Here is a 19,007-nt window from a genome sequence, read left to right as displayed (position 1 = left end):
CAACCACCTCGAGCGTCATCTAGTCCAACCCGCTGCAATGGGTTTGCTTTCTGTAGGACGGAGCGAGGGCGCCCCCTGCTGGGCGGGGCTTGGGCTCCTGCCGACGAGGCTCGTTCTCCCCAGAGGCTAAATCTGGAGCAAGCGGGGTGAGGGGCGGGCAGAATTCTGAATGCCACTGATGCCCTATAGACCCCCCCCCCAAGCAAGTCCTCCGGGGCGCGCGCTCTGCTGTGCTCTTTTCGCTCCCCTCAAACCTGCTCCGGAGCGTCGTGTTTGTGGGAAGCCGCCCCTTCCCTGGGCTCTCGGAGGGACTCGCCAGCGAGCGACGGCGCGGCGGCTCCGGGGCGCGCTCAGCCGGGCCGCCGCGCGCCCCCGCGCAGCCCCTGCTGCAGCCGCCCGGCGTGGAGCGCGACGCGGAGGGCCAGGCCGGCCGGGCTCGGGGGCGCCGGCGGGGAGCAGCCGCCCAGGTAGGGCCGAGCCGGGCGGGGGCGCACGAGGGGGTCTCCTGGAAGGAAGCGAGGCGGCGGAGGGGGATGCAGCCCCTTCCCGCAACAGGCGCTCCTCGAAGTGAGGCCACAACTCGGGCCTCGGACAGGGCCTGGAAGCAGCGGCTCCGGCTCTTTGGACCGCTGAAGCGGACTTAGAAAGCGGCCTGGAGGAGAAAAGCCCCGATGCGGCGAGAGCGGGGAGCGTGGTGCAGTGGCGTAGCGTGGGTTGTCAGCACCCGGGGCAAGGCAAGGAATTTGCGCCCCCTAACCCGTGGATTTGCGCCCCCTAACCCTAACCCCCAGATGTTGCGCCCGGTGCGGCCGGGCCCCCCTGCCCCCCCCCACGCTACGCCACTGGCGTGGTGCCTTGTCCAGGCCTCGCTTTGTGCCGGCTCCTCGTTCGCATGTGCTCGGAGAGCTGCTTTCCCTGGTGATCGGTGAGGGTTCCCAGGGACCTCAGTCGGGAATCGGCGTCCCTGCGACTTGGTGAGGCCTCCTCCTTGGCAGTGGCGTAGCGTGGGGGGTGCAGGGGGGGCCGGCCGCACCGGGCACAACATCTGGGGGTTAGGGTTAGGGGGCGCAAATCCACGGGTTAGGGGGCGCAAATTACTTGCCTTGCCCCGGGTGCTGACAACCCACGCTACGCCACTGCTCCTTGGTCTTCTGGTCGAGCAACGCAGATCTGGCGCTCATTTCTCCTGCTCTTTTTAAATGGTGCAATCCTGAGCAGCGTCACCACGCTTCAAAGGGGGCGCTCATCTGAGGAGAGGCGACTGCGCAACCGCAGGGAGGAAAGGGCCGCCTGCCCGCGCCTCTGCTGCCCTCGTGTCTGCTTGTAGGCGTCCCAGTGATTTGCCATGGGGAGATGAAGGGTGCTGGCCGAAGTGGGCCTCCTTTGGCCTCATTCGGTTGCTGCAGGGCTCTTCTGGTCTTCCAGATTCTCCCTGCCATTTGTTCAGACGGAGGACCCTCTTGCCTCCTTTGAGTGCTCCCCCCCTTCCCCTTGCAAATACTTGGTCTTTTCTCTCCCTGCACACAGATGGTTGTTCTCTGTGGCGTCTCGTGCGCTCCAATGCACATGGTGTGATGGGGAGGGGAGAGGAGAGACAGAACTCCTGGGTCCTGCTCCTGACTCATCTTGAGCAAGTCTGCGCTGCGGACGTGAAAGGGGAGCTCTCCCCTTGTGCGCGGGGTGAGCGCACACACGCGCACACTTTTCTTCAGTAACAGTTTCTAATCTGTGTGGAACCTCTTTTAATTGTGCACTGAGGGGGTCACAGCTGGGCACAATCTGCCCTGATCCAGACTCTCCCAATATCATCAACATGGTGCTTGCTTGCTTGCTTGCTTGCATGCTTGCCTCCCTAAGTCCCACTGTGTTCCCTAGGCCGTTCTTGGAATTGTGACCTCTGTCACATGCAGACACCTGCCAGAAGCCACAGGTGAGAGCTGAGAGCGGGGGGACGATGACGACGACGACCAAAAGTGGACAATAACCCCCAAAAGGAGCAGGACGTGCCCCTCCCCATACAGCCCATAATCCCTCTCCTGCAGTGTATCAGTCATCCTGAACTGCCTGCCACAAGCCTCTTGGTGATTGTGGCATTTTCTGCAATTAGAATAACTTGAACTAGGAAGTCATCAGACCCTCTGGTCGAGTTTGAATTGCTGATGTTCATGGGTCCTGGTGGCTTCCCTTCTTCATTTAAGACTGAATTTTGAAGGACCCAAAACAGTTAGTACACCAGGAAGTGCCATAAAACAGGCCACAAGTGTGCTTAACAGTTGTTGTTTTTGGAGGGGTTGGTGCATGTGTGAGAGTCCCTGTGAATCCCTGTGAGTTATAAAGAGCTGCAAGACAGTCTTGTGAGGCATGCAAATTGTGAATTAGGGGACAGATGGTTCCCTCCAAGTTTCATTTTAAGATGCCTTGATAAAGATATTTATGGCTGCTTTTTTATTCTGCATCTATACATACCTTCCAACCTACCTACCTACCCCCACACAGTCTAACTGAAGGCTGGAACAGATGTTTGGTTTCCTGTTCCCCAGTGGAGAATATTTGTGCCTTCTGGCCTTTTGGTAGATGCTGCTGCTGTCACTGTTCTTGCTCAGGGTCTTCGTTTCCTGCCTCTTGGATGGCCTTACCTGGCCAAGTGCTTCCTCTGGCTTCCTTTCCACATCCAGTGGTCCTGGACTAGCACCTTCCAGTGTTGAGGGCTGCCAACCTGCTCTAATGGTGAGAAGATGGCCTTGGGTTTGTTTCTCATTTGGCAACTTGTCCAGCTTTCCAGGTTATTTTGGCAGCTTCCTTTGGAAACTGATTCAGCTGAAATGAGCAAGCACTTCTCTTCCAGGAGAGCTTGTTGACTCCAAGCCTGAGTGTTACTGTTGGTGATAAGATGCTGCATTTGGTGTGCAAAGAGCTGTTCAGGATGCTGTGTGTGGCTTCAGCACCCCTTCCTCAGAGCTACTGCTCTGGTGGAGATTGGGAGAACCCATGGCGGAGTTGGGGCAGGGGAACCCTCCAGAGCCCTCACTGCAGATTGCCTGAGTTGTGTCTGATCTCCAAGGAAGTGCTGTGAGCAGCCTTCCTTTGCCCCCTTAGGCTTTTGCTACAGAGACGGCCTCTTAGAATCATAGAATCATAGAGTTGGAAGAGACCACAAGGGCCATCGAGTCCAACCTCCTGCCAAGCAGGAAACACCATCAGAGCACTCCTGACATATGGTTGTCAAGCCTCTGCTTAAAGACCTCCAAAGAAGGAGACTCCACCACACTCCTTGGCAGCAAATTCCACTGTCAAACAGCTCTTACTGTCAGGAAGTTCTTCCGAATGTTTAGGTGGAATCTTCTTTCTTGTAGTTTGGAACCACTGCTCCGTGTCCGCTTCTCTGGAGCAGCAGAAAACAAGCTTTCTCCCTCCTCTATGTGACATCCTTTTATATATTTGAACACGGCTATCATATCACCCCTTATTCTCCTCTTCTCCAGGCTAAACATGCCCAGCTCCCTTAGCCGTTCCTCATAAGGCATCATTTCCAGGGCTTTGACCATTTTGGCTGCCCTCCTCTGGACACGTTCCAGTTTCTCAGTGTCCTTCTTGAACTGTGGTGCCCAGAACTGGACACAGTACTCCAGGTGAGGTCTGACCAGAGCAGAATACAGTGGCACTATTACTTCCCTTGATCTAGATGCTATATTCCTATGGATGCAGCCCAGAATTGCATTGGCTTTTTTAGCTGCCGCGTCACACTGTTGGCTCATGTCAAGTTTGTGGTCAACCAAGACTCCTAGATCCTTTTCACATGTACTGCTCTCAAGCCAGGTCTCACCCATCTTGTATTTGTGCCTCTCATTTTTTTTGCCCAATAATAATAATAATAATAATAATAATAATAATAATTTATTATTTGTACCCCGCCCATCTGGCTGGGTTTCCCCAGCCACTCTGGGCGGCTTCCATAGAAACCCAAAATACACTAAAATTATCACAGATTATCACAAAATATCACAAGTGCAATACTTTACATTTCTCCCTGCTAAAATTCATCTTATTTGTTTTGGCCCAGTTCTCTAATCTGTCAAGGTCGTTTTGAAGTGTGATCCTGTCCTCTGGGGTGTTAGCCACCGCTCCCAGTTTGGTGTCATCTGCAAATTTGATCAGGATGCCCTTGAGTCCATCATCCAAGTCGTTGATAAAGATGTCCAGATGAAGAGGAACCATTGATGAGCACCCTTTGGGTTCGGTCAGTCAGCCAGTTACAAATCCAGTGAGTGGTAGCATAGTCAAGACCGCATTTTACCAGCTTCTTTACAAGAATATCATGGGGCACCTTGTCAAATGCCTTGCTGAAATCAAGGTAGGCTACATCCACTGCGTTCCCTTCATTTACCAGGCTTGTAATTCTGTCAAAAAACGAGATCAGGTTAGTCTGACGTGACTTATTTTTCAGAAATCCATGCTGACTATTGGTGATCACAGCATTCCTTTCTAGGTGCTCACAGACTGTTTGCTTAATGATTTGCTCCAGAATCTTCCCTGGTATTGATGTCAGACTGACTGGGCGGTAATTATTTGGGTCCTCTCTTTTCCCCTTTTTGAAAATAGTGACAACATTTGCCCTTCTCCAGTCTGCCGGGACTTCGCCTGTTCTCCAGGAATTCTCAAAGATGACTGCCAGTGGTTCTGAGATCACATCTGCCAGTTCTTTTAATACTCTTGGATGCAGTTCATCTGGCCCTGGAGACTTGAATACATCTAGACTAGCCAAGTATTCTTCTACTATCTCCTTAGTTATTCTGGGCTGTGTTTGCTCTGCTGAATCATTTGCTCCAAATTCTTCAGGTCGGGCATTGTTTTCTTTATCGGAGAAGACTGAGGCAAAGAAGGCATTGAGGAGTTCAGCCCTTTCTGTGTCCCCTGTTTGCATTTTCACCATCTTCTCCTCTGAGTGACCCCACTGTTTCTTTGTTCTTCCTTTTGCTACGAGCATACCCATAAAAGCCTTTTTTGTTGCTTTTAACCTCTGTAGCAAGCCTGAGTTCATTCTGTGCTTTAGCTTTTCTTACTTTGTGTCTACACGTGCTGGCTATTTGTTTCCCCCTTTTCCATTTTTTGTACACATCCTTTTTTAATGTTAACTCAGTTGAAAGTTCTTTAGATAGCCACCCTGGCTTCTTTAGGCACCTTCCATGTTTCTGTCTCATTGGTATTGCCTGAAGTTGTGCTTTTACTATCTCCCTCTTAACAAACTCCCAGCCATCATGAACTCCCTTTCCTTTTAGTATTACTGTCCATGGGATCTCACCCAGCACTTCCCTAAGTTTTATGAAGTCGGCTTTCTTAAAGTCAAGAAATTGAGTCCTAGTATGCTTGCCAGCTCCTTTCCGCTGTATAGTAAACTTCAGAAGAGCATGATCACTTGCGCCTAATGATCCTTCCACTTCTACCCCACTAACCAGGTCATCAACATTGGTTAGGACCAGACCTAAAATGGCTGTTCCTCTTGTTGCTTCTCCCACTTTCTGGACAATGAAGTTGTCTGCAAGGCCAGTGAGGAATCTGTTTGACCTTATGCTCTTGGCTGAGTTTGACATCCAGCAAATATCCGTGTAATTGAAGTCCCCCATTACTACTATCTCCCTTCCTTTTGCATGCTTGGCCATCTGTTCCAGGAAGGCATCATCTATGTCCTCCGTTTGGCTTGGGGATCTATAGTAAACTCCCACACTGAGGTCACTGTTATTCTTCTCTCCCTTAATTTTGACCCAAATGCTCTCACTTTGGCTTTGAGGTTCTAAATCTTGGATCTCTTCACAGGTATACACATCCCTGACATATAACACCACTCCTCCTACTTTCTTGTCTGGTCTGTTTCTCTGAAATAGATTGTATCCCTCCATTATTACATTCCAGTCGTGGGACTTACCCCACCAGGTTTCAGTGATGCCTATTATGTCATATTTAGTTTGCTGTACCAAGAGCTCAAGCTCATCTTGTTTATTTCCCATGCTTTGCGCATTAGTGTACAGACATTGAAGTCCATTAATCATTCCCCCGTGTCTCTTATTTAAGGATTTTTTCCTCCCACCACTAGGTCTGCGTGCTGTTTGCTCCATTTGGTCTATGACATTTGGATGATCATGTTCATCAATTGATAGACTCCTACCTTCAGGAGCACTGTCTTCCTCCCCCACATTAGTCAGTTTAAAGCCCTCCTGATGAGGTTTCTGAGATTTTTGGCAAAAACATTCCTCCCAACCGTTGTGAGGTGCAGCCCATCGCTTGCCACATCTTCTCCTCTGATTCCTGTCACCTCCTCCCTGAGATGCTTTGTGGCTTTTTTGTTTGGACCCCAGCATCGTTTTTTGCTCGCTAATCATTTCTGGACACATTTCTGTTTCTTGGGTGTCCCATTGCTGAGAAGTTCCCTTTTAATTTGTAAGCCTGGAAAGAGACAGGCCTGTCTGGATGAAGTTGTGTTTGGTATTTAGAAGCAGGAGAGAGTGAGGGCTTGAGTGGATCCTTCCGGTGAGGTCTTTTTCATGGCTGGTTTGTGCTCCTCGCAGTCTGGAGGACTTGCTTCTGCTTTTTGGGAAATCTTTTGGTCTGGAGAAATGAGGAAATGCAGAGGCAAGCCTGTTATAGGACCCCCACAGTGGGCAGCTTTAGGGCCTCCTCTGTATGGAAGCCGGCTTGCAGCTCTGGGGCCACAAAGGAGGAGGAGGCCATTTCCTGCTTGTTTGTACTTCATTCTGTCTTCGAATAATAGAATTGTAGAATTGGGAGGGACCGCAAGAGTCATCTAGTCCACTCCCTGCAATGCAGAAATCACAGCTAAAGCATCCAAATCAGGGGGGCATTCTGCTTTGCATGCAGGAGATCCCAGATTCAATCCTGATGGTGAGATTTTCAGTGCTGAAAACCAGCAGAGCTGCCGCCGGTCAGTTTTGGCAGTGCTGAGCAAGATGGACTTGGAATAAGGCCACTTCCGTTATTCCTAAGAGCCATGGGCAACACCAGTGAACCTCACCCAGGACAGCTGGCAGCTGGTGGAGGAGAGGAATAAAGGAGACCACAGTGGTGGACACCATCTGAGTGAGGGTCTGCCTAGACCAGTACAGCCCCCTCTGATGGGGGATATCTCAGTTGGCCAAGGAACCAAGGAGTGGGGAGAACACCAGCTCCTTCCTGGTTTAGAACCAAGACCCAATTTGCCCTGCACTTGCCTTGGCAGAAATCATGGTGGGCCAAAGGAAGATGGATTGCTTTGTTGTTGGTTCGCCATGAAGTTTTAGGCTCTCCCTGAATTGGGAGTCTCTTGTTTCAGCTGACGTCAGCACTGGCTGACCTGCTTGCCCCATGAATTTGTCTTGCACTTTTTAAAGACCTCTATGCTTTTGTTGGGTGGTGCTGTGGGTTAAACCACAGAGCCTAGGACTTGCTGATCAGAAGGTTGGCGGTTCGAATCCCCGTGACAGGGTGAGCTCCCATTGCTTGGTCCCTGCTCCTTCCAACCTAGCAGTTCGAAAGCATGAATTCTGGGCACCACAGTTCAAGAAGGACACTGAGAAACTGGAACGTGTCCAGAGGAGGGCAACCAAAATGGTCAAAGGCCTGGAAACGATGCCTTATGAGGAACGGCTAAGGGAGCTGGGCATGTTTAGCCTGGAGAAGAGGAGGTTAAGGGGTGATATGATAGCCATGTTCAAATATATAAAAGGATGTCACATAGAGGAGGGAGAAAGGTTGTTTTCTGCTGCTCCAGAGAAGCGGACACGGAGCAATGGTTCCAAACTACAAGAAAGAAGATTCCACCTAAACATTCGGAAGAACTTCCTGACAGTAAGAGCTGTTTGACAGTGGAATTTGCTGCCAAGGAGTGTGGTGGAGTCTCCTTCTTTGGAGGTCTTTAAGCAGAGGCTTGACAACCATATGTCAGGAGTGCTCTGATGGTGTTTCCTGCTTGGCAGGGGGTTGGACTCGATGACCCTTGTGGTCTCTTCCAACTCTATGATTCTATGATTTTATGAAAGTGCAAGTAGATAAATAGGTACCGCTCTGGTGGGAAGGTAAACGGCGTTTCCGTGCGCTGCTCTGGTTTGCCAGAAGCGGCTTAGTCATGCTGGCCACATGACCCAGAAGCTGTACACCGGCTCTCTTGACCTATGCTTTTGTCCAAGTATTATGTCTTTTTTAAAAAATGTATTCTGAAAAACAAGAAGTCTGGGAAGAGACCAGCGAGTGTAAGTGTCTTGGAAGTAGGGGAGATGGAAACAGACTAGATTTCATATTCACTTGATATCTCTTTCAAATCTCTGCTTAGAGCAGCAGTGAAAGCATCACATCAGGTGAAAGTGCTGCAAAAAAGGGGAGGGGAGGGATGGGATGGATGGCTCAGCTGAGAACATCAAATTGACTTCTGGCCATGACTGCCTAAGCTTTATGGAAGGCTATTTTTAAAGTGTTTATCTGCAGTTTACCTCTTCTGACAAAACAAATACAGTGGTACCTCAGGTTAAGTACTTGATTCGTTCCGGAGGTCCGTTCTTAACCTGAAACTGTTCTTAACCTGAAGCACCACTTTAGCTAATGGGGCCTCCTGCTGCCGCCGCCGCACGATTTCTATTCTCATCCTGAAGCAAAGTTCTTAACCCGAGGTACTATTTCTGGCTTAGTGGAGTCTGTAACCTGAAGCATATGTAACCTGAAGCTTATGTAACCCAAGGTACCACTGTACTTCAGCATGGCAATTTCCCAAAGTGTTGCCCTGCTAGCCATGACAAAGAGCTCTGAGTTACTTGTGAACTTCACCCTGTTTCCTCTCTGAGAGGCTTTGATCCCCAGCCTGCTCTACTGGGAGCAAGTGGGACCTGGATGCTGTGCATGGGGCAGCCTCCTTTTCTTCATGGGCCAAGTGGAGATGTTGGTTAATGGTCTACCTCACCAGGTTGTTGGAAGGGCAAATGTGATAGAGATTGCAAGCTCTCCTTTCAGCGTAGTGCTTGCAAACCGTTGCTCAGAATCCTTTCTCCACTGCTAAAGCAAAAACCAACCATTTTGCAACCCAGGCTTTGGCACCCAATCCCAAATGGCAAAGAGTCTCCTTCCTTCACAGAGCACAAAGTACCAATTCAATGGTGTCCCTCAAGGGTCTCCCCCTGGGTGACTTCTCTGAATCCGTGAGCCATCTAGCACCCAGCCATGCCTTTGGGCCCCCACTCTCAAGAGCATCTCTCCCACCATCACCTGAGCAGAGGCCCCAAAGACCCCTTAGAGGTGCTGCTTCCACTGTTCCATCCACCCCACTCGTACCATTTTGGGAATAGGCAGCTGCCAGTCTCTGTGGGGGAGGAGGGCAGAGACACCTCCTTTCTCAGCCTTTGAAACAGGAGGTGCCAGTTTCCGGCATGCAAAAGATGCAGGAGTCCCCGTGGGACACAGAGCCCCCCCCCTGCGCCCATCTGGCCCACAGCTGCACCCCCAGCAGGCAGCCATGCCTGTGGCTCTGGAACAGGACCAATGAACTTACTTTCTTTTCTTAGCTGCTCCCCAAAATCCACCTTTCGCCAGGCTTCTAATAATAATAATAATAATAATTTTTATTTATACCCCGCCCTCCCCAGCCAAGGCCGGGTTCAGAGCGGCTTACAAGCAATAATAAAAACAAGTTGAATGATTACAACTTAAAAACAAAATTAAAATATTGAAACATTAAAATATTGAAACATTAAAATATTAAAATGTAGCCTCATTGCAGGAGGAGAAGGAAAGGAAAAAAGAAAGAGAGGGAGGGAATCAAATTGGCTCCAAGCCGAAGGCCAGGTGGAACAACTCTGTCTTACAGGCCCTGAGGAAAGAAATCAGATCCTGCAGGGCCCTGGTCTCATGAGGCAGAGCGTTCCACCAGGCTGGAGCCAGAGTTGAAAAGGCCCTGGCTCTGGTTGAAGCCAATCTAGCTTCCTTAGGGCCCGGGACCACTAGGGTGTTGCTATTTATGGACCTTGAGGCTCTCCGTGGGGCCGACCGGGAGAGGCGGTCCCCTAGGTACGAGGGTCCTAGGCCGTGAAGGGTTTAAAAGGCTTTAAAGGTCAAAAGCAGCACCTTAAATCTGGCCCTGTACTCTACCGGGAGCCAGGGAGGTGTCAAGAATTACACCCAAACTCTTAACGGAAGGCAATGGCACTAATTGGGCCCCCGCAAGAGAGGGAAGTTGGTCCCTCATCCCCATGCCATCCCGACCCAGCCATAGGACCTCTGTCTTCGAAGGATTTAGTTTCAATCGGCTCCCACGAAACCATCCAGCCACAGCTTCCAAGCATCTGGTCAGTGTGTCCGGGGTCGAGTCAGTGTGGCCATCCATCAGCAGATAGAGCTGAGTGTCATCAGCATATTGGTGACAGCCCAGCCCAAAGCTCCGGATAATCTGGGCAAGGGGGCGCATAAAGATGTTAAAAAGCATCGGGGATAGGATTGCACCCTGCAGCACTCCACACACCAAGGAGTGGCGCGACAACATTTCCCTCCCTAGTGCCACCCTCTGTCCCCGACCAGAGATAAAAGAGCACAACCAGTTACGGCCTATGCCCTGTATCCCCACGTCTGCGAGGCGGTGGTCCAGAAGATCATGATCGACCATGTCAAAGGCTGCTGACAAATCTAAAAGGATCAGTCCTGACCCGCCTCGATCCAGTTGTCTACGGAGATCATCTGTTAGGGCAACCAGAGCCGTCTCCGTCCCAAAACCAGGACGGAAACCAGACTGAAATGGATCTAATGCCGATGTTTCCTCCAGAAACCTACCAAGCTGTTCAGCAACCACTCTCTCAATTACCTTACCCAGATATGGAAGATTTGAAACTGGGCGGTAATTGGATAGGTCTAAGGGATCTAATGAAATTTTCTTTAAGTGGACACACCACTGCTTCCTTCAGTTCCCCTGGGAATGTCCCCGTACCAAGGGACAAATTGATAATTTCTTTAAATATTTTATATATATATATAATATTTATTCAGAATTTAAGAATTACAAAAAGAAAAAAGAAAAATACAAAAAACAGAAAAAAAATTACAAAGAGAAAATACAATCATTAAAAAAACAAAAAAACAAACAAATTAAACCTTAACTTAACTTTCTTCCTTTACTTATTGCCTTGACCTCCTCACACCTCCCATTTTTGTATTCTAGTTCAAATTGTTATTTCAGCAAGTTCTTCCAACCTTGTTTTTAACTTAATAATTTATCATTTCTACCAAAACCATATAATTTTCTTTTTCCAGCATCTTTCTAACAATCCTTAATTTTACAATATTTTTGAAGATATACTTTAAATTTTTTCCAATCTTCTTCCTTAAGAAACCAGAGGCCTTTCTCTTAGGCATTGTTGATCAGAGCGTGCAAAAGAAGGATCGAATCTTTTTTATGTATGCTACAACAGCAGCAAGGATACTCATCGCTAAAAGCTGGAAAACTCAAGAATTACCCACACTGGAAGAATGGCAGATGCAACTGATAGACTATATGGAATTGGCGGAGATGACTGGCAGAATCCAAGACCTGGGAGAAGAACTGGTGGAGGAAGACTGGAAGAAATTTAAGGACTATCTACAAAAATATTGTAAATTGTATGAATGTTAAGAAAGATGTAAGATTAGCAAAAACATGGCTTCAACAAACTAGTTATAAAGAATATAAATTTAAATTTAATTGGAAGACGAAAAGATAAATTTTGGATAAGTAATATTTTATGATTAAGTTTCAATAAGAGTATGTTAAATCCCAAAATTTGAGATATTAATATTGGAAAATTATATTATATGAATTAAACCAAGTTAATAATTTGCTGGTAAAATTTATGAGTTTAGAAAGCAGGAACAAGGGTTGTGAGGAAGTCCAAAGATGAATATGAAATGTGGAATTGGAAAAGATTGTGTTATTATCTATGTATTTTATTGTTAAATTAAAATTTAATAAATATTATAAAAAAATAAAAAATAAATTTTTTCCAATCTTCTTCCACCGACTCTTCTCCTTGGTCCCGTATTCTGCCAGTCATCTCAGCCAATTCCATATATTCCATCACCTTCGTCTGCCATTCTTCCCGGGTGGGTAGATCTTGTGTTTTCCAATGCTTTGTGATGAGTATTCTTGCTGCTGTTGTAGCATACATAAAAAAAGTTCTATCCTCCTTTCGCACCAATTGGTCGACCATGCCCAAGAGAAAGGCCTCTGGTTTCTTCTGGAAGGTATATTTAAATACCTTTTTCATTTCATTATAGATCATCTCCCAGAAGGTCTTAATCTTTGGGCATGTCCACCAAAGGTGAAAGAATGTACCTTCAATCTCTTTACATTTCCAACATTTATTATCGGGCAAATGATAAATTTTTGCCAGCTTGACTGGGGTTAAGTACCACCTGTAGATCATTTTCATTATATTCTCTCTTAAGGCATTACACGCCGTAAACTTAATACCTGTGGTCCATAACTTTTCCCAGTCAGCCATCATAATGTTGTGTCCGAGATCTTGTGCCCATTTAATCATAACAGATTTAACCGTTTCATCTTGTGTATTCCATTTCAACAGCAAGTTATACATTCTTGATAAATTCTTAGTTTTAGGATCTAACAATTCTGTTTCCAATTTCGATTTTTCCACCTGAAAGCCAATTTTCTTGTCCAAATTATAAACCTCCCTTATTTGATAATAATGAAGCCAGACAAATTGATAATTTCAACCTGGGGGGGGCCCGCGCAACATCTGGACACTCCCTAATCAGCCAAGATGGGCACGGATCAAGGAGGCAGGTGGTGGGCCTACCAACTTGGAGGAATCTATCCACATCAGCAGGGAGTATCCGATCGAAATGGTCCAACACTGGACCTGAAGTCAGACGAGGGGCCTCCAGTTCAGTCACTGTATCTAAATTGGCAGGGAGGTCACGGTTCTGCCCCTCTTAAGTCTGGGCCCTGGATTCCCACTGTCTTGGCATGTGGAGTCCTTAGTCTCAGGATGCCAACCCTCCCCCCTCACTGACCCATGAGCGTGGAAGGAACGGTGTCTGCCCCCCACCCCACGCTTGGTATTCTCATCCAAGGGCTAAGGACCTTGTTAGAATTCCTGCTTCATGATTGCAGTCATGGGATTGTTGTCTATCACATGACGGTGTAGGTTTTGACTCCACAGTGTGGGAAGAGATCGGAGACAGGATGTTTGTGTTACTGTGTTCCAGTGCTCTGTGTGTGTTTATATGTAAATAAAGTAAAGGTAATGGTAAAGGGACCCCTGACCATTAGGTCCAGTCGTGACCGACTCTGAGGTTGCTGCACTCATCTCACTTTATTGGCCGAGGGAGCCGGCATACAGCTTCCGGGTCATGTGGCCAGCATGACTAAGCTGCTTCTGGCGAACCAGAGCAGTGCACAGAAATGCCGTTTACCTTCCCGCCGGAGCAGTACCTATTTATCTACTTGCACTTTGACGTACTTTTGAACTGCTAGGTTGGCAGGAGCAGGGACCGAGCAACGGGAGCTCACCCCGTTGCGGGGATTCGAACCGCCGACCTGATCAGCATGTCCTAGGCTCTGTGGTTTAAACCACAGCGCCACCCGCGTCCCTGTAAATAAAGTAGGTTAGCCAAAATGCTGAGTTACTGAGGTCTGTTACACAGACTGCAAGAACTCTGCGGATCCCTGTGCCGGTGTCTGTTGGCATCAGTCGTTGTGATGTTTGGGCAGAAGAAAGCTTTTGAAGCTCCCGAACGATTGACCAGGAGGGAGGGAACATGCCAGTCGGGCATGTGTCTCTGCCAGGGTCCTACTCGAGAGTAGAACGAGCTCCTCACACTTCCGCCCTCCCTTTGCCCAACAGCCAGGCCTCTAGCCTGCACCGTCACAGCCTCCCCCACTGCCTTCTCTCCGCCTTTCTGTTCTGATCACATCAGTGCACTTCCCTTGGAGCCCCACAAAGACACCCCCCCAGGCCTGAGGAGAGCAGCTCTTCCATGCTGGAACACTGCCTGTCAAGTCGCATTTCTTACAGATTCCTGCAAGGTGAAAGGGGAGGCAGGCAGACAGATCAGCTGCTTTGCAGGAGCTGGAGGTGGGCAGAGGGGCTCCTGCCCCCCTCAAAGAGCATGGGTCCTGCTGCCACGTCTCCTCTCTCGGCAGTTTGTGGCAGCAGGTACAGGGAAGAGGCCCTGGGTCTGCTGCCAAACAAGCATCCCCTTTCTTCTTCTCCTTCCTTCCTTCCTTCCTTCCTTCCTTCCTTCCTTCCTTCCTTCCCTCCCTCCCTCCCTCCCTCCCTCCCTCCCTGCCACACTGAGCCTGTCAAGCTGACACCCACCTGAAGAAACGCTTCTGAAAAACCAAATATACTTTCTGTCACTGGATGATGCTATTCTGGTCTCCATTTCCCCTTCCATGTTCCCCTCACAGGCTGAGGGATGGCAGGGGGCGGGCTCCTCCTCCTCCTGCCCGGAGTCAAGTCTTTGCAGCACCAGAACCAGCTAGCATTACGCCAAGCAGTTTGGAGCAGCCCAGAGATGTTCATGATGAGCAGCCCTTGGGGGCAGGCTGAGTCAGGCAAGAGTTTTGCCTTGACTCCTGAAAGACTAGCAAATCTTTGGGAGGGCATCACTTCAGGGGCTTGAATTGCAAGACTGAAGTCCTATCACCCACTGCCTGAATCAGGATAGCAGGTTTTATTCCAGTTTTTGGATGTTAATTAGCTAGATGGTTTGTGAATGGTGACAGATTGTATTTTTTGTATGTCAGTTCCTTTTAATTTCCTCCTTCATGCTACACCTATGTGTATACACCCTGGAATCCTTTGCACTCCCAAGTATTTTACATTTATTTGCAGTAAATAAATGTATGAAACAAATACTTGCCAGCTGTCGGAAAACCTTCATCCCCCGCCAAAAGCTGATTTGTTAAACTGGTTGGTCTTTCAGGTACTGCTGTGGAAATGTCAGCATTGATGTGGCTTATCTGGTCAGCGCTGAGGATGTGCAGGGGGTGCTGAGACTGGGGTGGGGGGCCCTGCAGGTGCCCCATGGTTGGGAGGGAGCCTCCGTGGCTCCTGGTGCTTTTGCTGCAATAGACCAACATGGCTACACCTCTGGAAAATGGTGGGTGTGAACTCTGGGAGGTTCACTTCATTCACTGCAAGCCTTGCAAGGCAATAGTGTCCCCCTCCCCAAGGCCTGTGCTATTCCTTGGGAGAGGCAGTTCAGCTGCCATCTTTCCAGTGATGGAGGGGACTTGAGTAGTGGCCTTAGGACTGGCCCAACCACTCCAAGGGGTAGTCCAAAGAGCCAGCCCACCTGTCCAGCCCATTCATCTCCTTGGCTGAACCCCTGAATCAGGTCTTTCTGATGCATTGCCTGCCTGGGACTTGCTGGGGGGGGGGGGGAGCACAGCTGAAGCAGACATTTTCTGGCAGGGCGGATGGTGGCGGCAGTGGAAGGAGAGTCCAGAGTTGGTATCAGAGATCCTCCCCATAAAGCAATTAGGCTTGGATTCCCTAAGGGAGATGGGGAGGGATGTTGGTGTGTGTGTGTGTGTGTGTGTGTGTGTGTGTTATGAGGCAGAAGCCATTGCTCTGTGATTCATTGTGATGCCTCTTACTCCACCTTTGATTGCAGGCTGGGTATTAACTGCCACCTCCAGATGAATGTTCCCAGAGGAAGCGGTGGCAGGAGAGACAGTTTTCAGGTGGGAGCTGAAATGTGGAAAGCAGGCAGGGAACCAGCGGTGCCTCTTTGAAGCACTGGAAGCAAGAAGTAGAAAATGGAGCTGAGCAAGACAAGCCGAGCCACAGGCCTTGGCAGTGGTGGGCTTCCAAGGGCTCGGGCAGTCCTTGGGTCGTGATGCATCCAGGTGCCTCTCGCAGGTGTGTGCAATGTGTGTGGAGCTGTGACTATTTTGGCCATGAGCTGCATAGTCCTCTGCCTCCCCACAACCCCCCCTCAAATGCTCTGACTGGTGGCTCAGACCTTTATCTGAGGAGATGGTAGAGCCAGGAGAGGCTGATCCCCGGGGTCTTCTGTGGGGTCAGCTGCTGTCCTCTGAGGGGCTTGTCTGTGATATCTGCCATGGTTTCAGCAACTGCCCTTTTCTCCCTTTCTTTTTTCTAATTGACTTTATAGTTACCTATGCCTTGTGGTTGCCGCTTGTCTTTTTTTACGATGTAAGTCTCTTTGGATCAGCGATCCTGAGAAACAGCCTAGAAATGGCTTGGAGAAAGAAATGGGGACAGCTTGAGCTTGGTGGGAGGAGCCCAAACCTTCTCCCATCATGCTCTTAGAATCATAGAATCCTAGAGTTGGAAGAGACCACAAGGGCCATCGAGTCCAACCCCCTGCCAAGCAGGAAACACCATCAGAGCACTCCTGACATATGGTTGTCAAGCCTCTGCTTAAAGACCTCCAAAGAAGGAGACTCCACCACACTCCACTGTCAAACAGCTCTTACTGTCAGGAAGTTCTTCCTAATGTTTAGGTGGAATCTTCTTTCTTGTAGTTTGGAACCATTGCTCCGTGTCCGCTTCTCTGGAGCAGCAGAAAACAACCTTTCTCCCTCCTCTATGTGACATCCTTTTATATATTTGAACATGGCTATCATATCACCCCTTAACCTCCTCTTCTCCAGGCTAAACATGCCCAGCTCCCTTAGCCGTTCCTCATAAGGCATCGTTTCCAGGCCTTTGACCATTTTGGTTGCCCTCCTCTGGACACGTTCCAGTTTCTCAGTGTCCTTCTTGAACTGTGGTGCCCAGAACTGGACACAGTACTCCAGGTGAGGTCTGACCAGAGCAGAATACAGTGGCACTATTACTTCCCTTGATCTAGATGCTATACTCCTATGGATGCAGCCCAGAATTGCATTGGCTTTTTTAGCTGCCGCGTCACACTGTTGGCTCATGTCAAGTTTGTGGTCAACCAAGACTCCTAGATCCTTTTCACATGTACTGCTCTCAAGCCAGGTGTCACCCATCTTGTATTTGTGCCTCTCATTTTTTTTGCCCAAGTGCAATACTTTACATTTCTCACTGTTAAAATTCATCTTGTTTGTTTTGGCCCAGTTCTCTAATCTGTCAAGGTCGTTTTGAAATGTGATCTTGTCCTCTGGGGTGTTAGCCACCCCTCCCAGTTTGGTGTCATCTGCAAATTTGATCAGGATGCCCTTGAGTCCATCATCCAAGTCGTTGATAAAGATGTTGAATAAGACAGAACCCTTGGAGTTGCAAAACATCCATGGAGGCACAGCTGCCGGCAGGCCTGTGGAAAAGCACGCTGCCTCGACTAACAGTATCAGGAGCTGTAAACTGCTTGCTTATGGATGCTCCTCCTGGCTCTCCTCTGGGCTCCCTGCCTCACTTGGAGACGGCAGCTAGCAGGCCACCAGCAGCCAGTGTTCTTTGGGGACAAAAAAAGAGCTCCTGCACAGGCAGCAGGGGAAGAAACTGCTCCCCCCCCCCGCCATCCCACCATGGCTGCCAGGAAATTGCAAGGATGGCTTGGGACACCAGGAGTGGCTCCTCGTGCTTGAAGAGAGACCTGGAAATCCAGAATGTGTTTTTGCACGCTGTTCCCTCAGTAATAGCTCCCAGTAATAGTTCAGGGCTTAGAGCATTTTGCTGTGGGGGTAGCAGGAAGGCTGTTTGTGGGGTGGGCTGTATGAGGCTTGCTGTGGTGTGAACCATTCGTTATCTCAGGCCAGCTCTCTGCCTCCAGGGATTAGGCTTATTCTGGATGGCTGAGACTGGCCATTTGACCTGGGGTGGGCTTTCGGAGAGGGCCCTGCTGAGTTGTGGGCCTTGGCTGCTGTTGAGTTGCAGTGCTGGGGGTGGGGTGGGTAGGACTCCCTAACCATGGGCATTTGCAAGGGGAGGACAAAGGCTGCTTCTTTTCACTAACATCCGATGTGTGCAATGCTGCGCCAGGACCTTTGCCCTGACCTGGATTTGCTGCGCCCCTTTTTGGCTTTTGATGCAGGATCAGGTCAGTGAAGTGAGAGCAGAATCTTGCATTGCAGGAAAAAGGTGGAACCTGGGCAGGAGGCTTGGCCCCCAGTGGCTGCACACCCAAGGCCCAAACTGCAGAGTTTAACAGTTAGACTGGCTGGGACTTCTTGAAGACTCCTCCCCATGGCAGGAGACCCTTGCCAGGGTCCCGCAATTCTGTGGTGCCTTTAGCTTGAGCTAATGATCAATAATCTTTTTGAGCCTGCAGAGTATTCAGTGTTGCAGGCAAAGTTAGTAAATGTGCCACGCTTAATGTGCTGCTTCCTTGACTCAAGCAACAGCAACCAGCTGCCTGGTTCTTGTCATCCGGGTGGTCATAAAGGCCAGGGAGTCCAAATCTAGGGCCTAGGCATAATTTGTACTGCTTTATGTAAAATCACTGCTTTGAGAGTGTAGTTGAACAGCATCTAGAGGACCACAGAGCCATCCCCCCCTTGCTCCAATTACCGTATTTTTTTGCACCATAACACTCACTTTTTTCCTCCTAGAAAGTAAGGGGAAATGTCTGTGCGTGTTATGGAGCGAATGCCTGCGGGTGGCGGGGGGGATCTGCTGCAGTCGTGAGCAGAGGATCCATGGTTCCCCTTCCTTCCCTCCTCTGTGGTTACAAAGCATGGATCCACAAGGATCCTCAGGATTTTTGCATTGGGCTACTCCAAACTCACTGTCAGATCACATGTCTGTGGCCACAGCATGAACCACAAAAATCACTATTTCGTTTAGAATATTTTTTTCTTGTTTTCCTCCTCTAAAAACTACGTGCGTGTTATGGTCTGGTGCGTGTTATAGAGCGAAAAATACAGTAGTTCTTACTGGAGTTCATGAAATTTTGGCATGTTTGCTTTCTACCTTTGGAGACTTTGCAGTCAAAAGGTGGGTGATAACTTTTATTTTAGTAGTCAAGCAGAGCATTCCAGAAGGAAATGGAGCACAGAAGCTGCTGAACTTGGCTCCCAAATTCACCCTCTCCTAAGTACACCCCTTTCT

At 49.1% G+C, this 19,007-nt stretch overlaps 2 protein-coding genes across 2 annotated transcripts in view; both read left to right on the top strand.

Annotated features, from left to right (window-relative positions):
- Positions 1-19,007, top strand: part of THOP1 (thimet oligopeptidase 1) — a 285,623-nt gene that overhangs the window by 142,242 nt on the left and 124,374 nt on the right. The gene's annotated exons all lie outside the window — the stretch shown is intronic.
- LINGO3 (leucine rich repeat and Ig domain containing 3) overlaps positions 872-19,007 on the top strand; it is a 64,380-nt gene continuing 46,244 nt past the window's right edge. The window contains exon 1 of the mRNA XM_079960665.1: positions 872-974. The gene's annotated coding sequence lies outside the window, so the exon portion shown is untranslated. The remainder of the gene's footprint in view (positions 975-19,007) is intronic.

This window comes from Podarcis cretensis, assembly GCF_951804945.1.
Source record: "Podarcis cretensis genome assembly, chromosome: 18".
NCBI classification, from domain to species: domain Eukaryota; kingdom Metazoa; phylum Chordata; class Lepidosauria; order Squamata; family Lacertidae; genus Podarcis; species Podarcis cretensis.
Note: the sequence above shows the minus strand (reverse complement) of the source record. Positions and strands in the feature narration are given on the sequence as shown.